The sequence below is a fragment of the Lycium barbarum genome, chromosome 5 (genome assembly GCF_019175385.1).
Source record: "Lycium barbarum isolate Lr01 chromosome 5, ASM1917538v2, whole genome shotgun sequence".
NCBI classification, from domain to species: Eukaryota; Viridiplantae; Streptophyta; class Magnoliopsida; order Solanales; family Solanaceae; genus Lycium; species Lycium barbarum.
This window is the reverse complement of record NC_083341.1, coordinates 22,498,940-22,505,789: the sequence shown is the minus strand read 5'-3', so window position 1 is coordinate 22,505,789 and position 6,850 is coordinate 22,498,940. Positions and strand designations below refer to the sequence as shown.

Sequence of the window (6,850 nt, the reverse complement as noted above, 5' to 3'; positions counted from 1 at the left end):
TGCAGAAACTGCACAAAAATGATGCAGAAAATGCAAAAATTATGCAGAAAAATGCAAAAACTGAAGCCAAAAAATGCAGAAATTGTGCAAAAATGATGCAAAAAATGCAGAAACTGTGCAAAAATTATGCAGAAAATGCAAAACTATGCAAAACTGATGCAAAAAATGCAAAATTGTGCAAAAATGATGCAGAAAATGCAAAAAATGTATAAAAATGATGCAGAAATTATGCAGAAAAATGCAAAAACTGAAGCCAAAAAATGCAGAAACTGTGCAAAAATGATGTAGAAATTATGCAGAAACTGTGCAAAAATGATGCAGAAACTGTGCAAAAATGATGCAGAAACTGTGCAGAAATGATGCAAAAAATTTAGAAACTGTGCAAAAATGATGCAAAAAATGCAGAAACTGTAGAAAAATGAGTGCAAAAACTGAAACTAAGATTTGTAGAAACATACACACAATACCATACCATAAGAAAAGTTCAAAATACATGATTAGCATTCATATATAATATTTACATTTGCATCCTCAAGCTCTTCTCCGTCACATATCAAGTTTATAGAGCTGAGGCATCAAAATATAATACAACCATTAAACCTTTTGAAGATCGTCAATTTAGCAAAAACTATCAACCCATGGCCAGCCCGTACAATCATATTATATACTTGGAAACCTATCATTGACAACCATCCACACATATAACATTGACATTTGCATCCTCATGCTCTTCCTGACCCCATATCAAGTTTATAGAGTTGAGGCTTCAAAAACAGATACAATCATTAACCCTTTTGAAGGTCGTCAATTTAGCAAAAACTATCAACCCATGGCCAACCCTTAAAATCATATTCATATACTTGGAAACATGTCATTGACAATCATCCACACTATATTTTGACGTTGAAGTTCACCCATTCGTAAGAACAAATCCATTTTTCTAACATCAGAAGTAAGTCCTACTGATGCTTTGATTTGTTGATCTGGACTATACAACTCTTGATAAGCAGGGGATGAAAGGATATCTAAAAACATTCCACGAATTTCAGATTCATCACGCTCCCCAAACATGTCAATTAAAGCACCCATTGTTTTGTCGTGATTTGTCGTAAATTCCTTCATAACATCAACTAAATCCTTTAAAGCTATCTCGTTAACATCTTCAATTGTTCTTTTTCTTTTTTGCTTTTCTCCTTATCATTGACATTAGAAGAGGAGCTTCTAGTATTTTTACCTTGTTGTTGGTTTTGTTGGTGTTCGGGATGTACACTTTCAGAAGCTCTATCTGCACTTTGAGAAGCTCTACTAGGTCCATCAGCATTTTCCGCTTCTCCAGGGGCTACATCAAGTTCATGTCTAGCATCTTCTTCATCATCTTCATCATCAACTCAATAAGAAATCCTAATCTTCTGTCATTAGAAACTCCTTGACCTTGGCTCCTAACAATTTCCTCAACAGCATTTCCGGCCCTTCTACAAACTCTCCTGTTGCTCTATCTTTTCCAAATATTTCTTCCCAATCCTCGAACAATGGCCATGTCTTGTTTTGCATTCCTTTGGCATTTGGATCAGCCTATAATAACATAGGATAAATCAACATATTCAATCAACATACGTACTTTATAACTATACAAATTGATACCACAAACCATACAAATTGATGCAGCAAAAGGAATAAGTCCAAGAATAGACATGATATTATAGTCTTGACATAAAACAATATTACTTCCTTTAGTTAAGTTAGTGAAGTTCACAATCCGAACATAGAGCTAAGGCAGTAGTCTTGACATAAAATAATATTACTTCTTTTAGTTAAGTTAGTGAAGTATCAACAAGGGGGGGGGGGGGGGGGGGGATTCACAATATAAAACATGTGACTTCACGGGTACCTAGTAGCTTTTTTCTAGATTGTGAACCCAGTTATTATTGTGTATTAACTTGAATTCGTTATAGGAACTCACAAATTTCAAAATCCTAGATCGGCCTCTTCTTGTAATTATATCCAACTCCATATCTTTGACAGTTAAATTTTCATTTCTGACTCAATAAATAACTTTCTTAATACTTGGGGATGTAATCTCTGTGACTTTAAAATTTGAGGACAAGCATAGTAAAGAGTCAAACTACTAAAGTCATATATCTCTTTTACTTGGCATATGCAACAGAAATCACATGTTAAGGAACTTTATTAACAATATATTCGATGACATGAAAAATAAAATTTTCATTACCTTAACAAACTCATCCCATTTGCTTGGATCCTCAACTATAATTCTTCCTTCACCATATTGAAAGCCCAAACCACTACGACTTTTTAATAAAGCTATAGTCCTGTAATCCCTCTTCTTTTCATTTTAGAATTAATATGTGGTTGAGATTTCAATCCACAGTTAGGATGGATTTTGTTTAAATAAAGCTCCAATTCCGTCGTGTATCCGGGCCTAAAGGTGCCATTATCCGCTTTCCAACCCTTAAAAACAAATCCTTTAAACCATCAAGAAGAGTGCGTTCTTCTTCTAGTGTCCGTGACCTTCGGCTCTGAGGTGTTGCTCGGCTCGACCTTTTTGATGCTTGGTTAGAAGATGATGTGTGATTACTCATTCCGTCAATATGATCTCGACCAAAGCTGATCAAATAAACAACATAGCAAGAAATGAGCAAGTATTTGCTATTTGCAATCAAATAATTAAGAACATTAACAAGAAGATGTGAAGTCACTTACTAACTTATGACTCACTGATAAATATTTTATCCATCATCAAAAAAAAAAAAATACAACTAAATTGTCCAGGAAAAATAATAATGTGAGACTAACTCACAGATACATTGCTTATATTAAAAAAAAGAAGTAAAAACATACGTAAAGATTCACTACTTGTCTTCAAAAAGGTATTGTTAGATATACATTAAGGTGAATTGTCTCCACAAACAGCAATGTGAGACATACAAAAAGATTCACTATTTGTCTTCACAAAATATCACTAGCTACTACATCTTCCAATGGACGAACACCAAAAACAAAAGTGTACAATGAAATGTATATCCTCTGTCACATAAATAATAATTGCCTAAAAAATATAAACAATGATATAGTTACTTTAAAATATTATTCTATTTTTGAGGTAATAAGAATAGACAAGTCTTTCTGTATAAAGCATACCCTCGGGTACTTTCAAACCATTCCTTAGTACAAGAGCATCTCGCAATACATGACCATCGGCGGCTGATCCCTCCCAACCAGGTAAGACATAAGTAAATTTAAGATTTCTATCACAAACCCCCAAGACATTAGTTGCTATATCTCCTTTCTGTGTCCTGTATCTTGGCTTATCTATAGTTCGAACTCTAATGGGAATGTAAGTACCATCCAACGCACCTAGACAACCCTATAAAATAAATTAACAAAATCCTTACATGATAATTTTTTAAATCTTTCTATAGTAAATCAAATGTTATATTGAAATTTACCTACCTTAAACCATTTCCATAGATCATCAGTCGCATCTTCGGCCACTGGATTAGGACTAACAAGTAACAATGAAGTTAGTTTGAAAATAGCTCTTAGACATTCATTAAAGGCTTAACTTACACTCCACCCCGATCTAATATAATCAACTTTGATAGACCTGTTCTTCTCGTGATGAGCCAAAATATTTAAGAACATTGCTAGCTTTTCAGTACTTGACATATTGTTAGTGTCTGTCAATCCTCCAATATTCGTGGCTAAAGAAGCTAAAATGTGAAAGGCCTTTCTATCCATCCTAAGCTTGTCAATACATACAATATCACTGTCGTGAATGATAGAATTTAGATGAGACAGGATTTTATGAATTCTAGCACCAGTGCTGTATCGAGTGACCCGTCTATTTGTAGATTGTCTTCTTAAAATTATGCTGTAAATAGCCATAAAAAGACAAATAAAGACAACATATGAATGCACCATAATCTCCTCAAGGATGATAAAGCATTCGACATCGCACAATTGTTGAGGATCCATAGACACCTATTTGTCATTTAAAAATTGCAAAATCATTATTAAACTGAGTATATATATTCAAATATATAGATTACATAATATAAAATTGAGTTCTTGTTTTCTTCTCATGTACAAATAAATTTCACCATTGTCACCATTGGTCACCAGAACAAATAAGTTTTACAAAAGAGTTACGTTCTTCACCGCAATACGATCCTCTTTTATAACTGATGACAATTAGAAATAGTATAGTTATCAATAAACACAATAGTTCTAGTTGAATCATTACATCAAAAGAAGGTAAAAATCATCAATATCCTGCTAAATCTCCATTAGCAACATAAAAATAACATCGAAAGATTCGAAGCTTCAAAAAGTGAAAACCAGTACAACAAAAATCCAAACCCCAACATTAGTGATTAAAAAAAGTGGATCTTCCTCTCAGTTTCAAAAAAGTTTAACCATTTCTCCACATTAGTACTGATAAGAGGCATACAACCGAAGAAATCTAAGAGGAACTCAGATTTAGCACGGTATTACTCCTGAGAGAAACTAAACAATAAGACCTGCTACTTTATTCAGTGATCAATAAACATACAAAATTGAAAAAATAATTAACAAAAAAATAAAAATTTACAAGAAGAGGAAAGTAACTGAAAAGAGGAGGAAAACATGAAGTAGAAGGGAGAAGATTTCTTGTGATACCAAAAACTTATCAATTTGTAAGTAGAATGGTAAAGGGTTTTTTTATTATTATTTTTTATGATAATAGATACATGGTAAAGTAACAGAAAAGGAGAAGAAAATAAAAGGACTAACTTACAGAGATGGATTTATTGGAGTATCAATCTGTTGGATTTCTTGGAGTATCAATCTGCCATAGCTGAGTGCCCAAAGCTCTGGAGGGAGAAGTGAAGATGAGAAAAGGATTTTCTAGAACAACGTAATACGTATATATGAAATAAGTTAAGGGGCAAGATGGTCATTTAGAAAAGTTATCCCAAGATATATTAGTACCGGTATTAGTTATACCAACTAGGAAAGGGGATAATATTATCCCAATTTATGGTATAATTTTATACCAGTACTAATTAATAACTCAAACCAAACATGGTACTAATTTAACCCAAAAATTTAGTACCAGTATATCCTACCTTATGCCCTCTACCAAACGACCCCTAAAGGTATATTTTGGAATATGCTATTGGTTCCATTGGTAAATTTCACTGTAAATACGAGACTCTTTTTTTAAAATTTATTTTTACGTATATTTAGGCCCCGTTTGGACATGGTTTGAAACCATGGTTTGAGACCATGTTTGGACATGCAATTTGCATATTTTAAGGAGTATTTTCTCTTATAGACATAAAAACCTCACAAGTTGTGAAACTATCAAAACATTCTCAATTCTTATACAATCTTACCAAATGAGCAAGTCATAGTTCATAAGAAAATACACTAATTCATAACAACCGGCTCAAAATTAGTACTAAAAAACCTTTCTAAAAAAAATTGGTAGACATATATAAATTAGAAGGTTAGTAGACATAAATAAAATTGGTAGACATATATAAATTAAAAGGTTGGTAGACATAAATAAAATTTGGTGGAAGTTAATGAGATTGGTAAATGATTGATGGGGGTAATTGTTAAAAATATCTACCAAACTTATGGGTCTTTTTTTAACAAATTATAAACTTATGGGTTAAATTTTATATTTAAAAAAGTTGAAACCATGGTTTCAAACCCCAAATCATGCCTTTTTTGGATGATTTGGGGTTTCAAATCATGAGTAAAAACGCATGTTCAAACACAAGTTTGAAACCATGGTTTGAAAACGCATGGCCAATCGCCTACTTAGTAGATTTTCTCCCATGTTACTTCTTTATATTTTGAATTCCTTTTGTGAAAATTTTGGCTCCGCCACTTAATCTGTTTCACTCATGAAGTGCTAAGTAGCATTCTAGCCGTTCTCCTAACATCCTACTTATAAAAACATCATTATAGGTGTAAGCAAAAAAATTATTTTTCAAAGTTTATTGTGGCAGTTGAAGAGTGTTGTAAAAAAAATGGTTAGGATTTAGTATTTTAATTCATGTCTAGTTTTGATTTATAGTAAAATTTATATAGGTTTAGGTTTTCCAACTTATAATTAAAATTGGTTTTATACTATTATAAATAGGGCGTCGCTAGTTATTTTCATAATAACAAGAGAGATCGTAGAGATAAAGAAGAAAATATTTCTTTGTCCCAAAGTTATACTATACAAGTGGGTAAAAATAATTCTTTTAATTTATGCATGCATAAATTTTTGAACCCCTTGAAATAAGTAGGTGTGACAAGTTATATTCTTTTTAAATCTCCTTATCAGAATTCTCTACTCCGCCACCGATTGTGGAACCGCTAGGGTTTAACAATAGTGGAATATTGTAGTCATTCTAGAAGGGTATTTAGGTTTAGATAATTCAAGTCATGGTCGAAAAATGAAAATTTTAATCTATTGGTACAATTGGATAATTGTGTAACTTTGGTACATGAAATTCTAAGTAATATGGGTTCTTGTTCCTCCTATCAACATATTAATGATGAAAAATTAGCTTTCTTAACATCCTAGTATGTATTAATGAAATTTCAAGATTCATGTGTATGCTTTGCAATGATTCAGGTTATTCAAGAATGGTTGGGTACAATAATTATTGGTGCGATTATTGTGCAAAATTTACTAAAACCGCCAATTGTGGTCCCAAAGTGTAAGCTTTATTCTCATGCAAAATTTGTTTTTTTTTTTTTTTCTTCTTATGCATTGTACTCTTCATGATTAATTGTAAGTGTTTCTTTTTCTTTTCTTCACATTTTAGATGTTGTACTTCATGTG

At 32.2% G+C, this 6,850-nt stretch overlaps 1 long non-coding RNA gene across 1 annotated transcript; it reads right to left on the bottom strand.

Moving 5' to 3' along the window:
- Window positions 1-483: 483 nt before the first annotated feature.
- Window positions 484-4,891, bottom strand: LOC132642384 (uncharacterized). Its single transcript, XR_009583126.1, has 3 exons — window positions 4,799-4,891; window positions 2,231-2,625; window positions 484-1,572 (listed from the first exon to the last, which is right to left on the bottom strand). It is a non-coding gene; the product is annotated as an uncharacterized LOC132642384 (long non-coding RNA).
- Window positions 4,892-6,850: the final 1,959 nt, after the last annotated feature.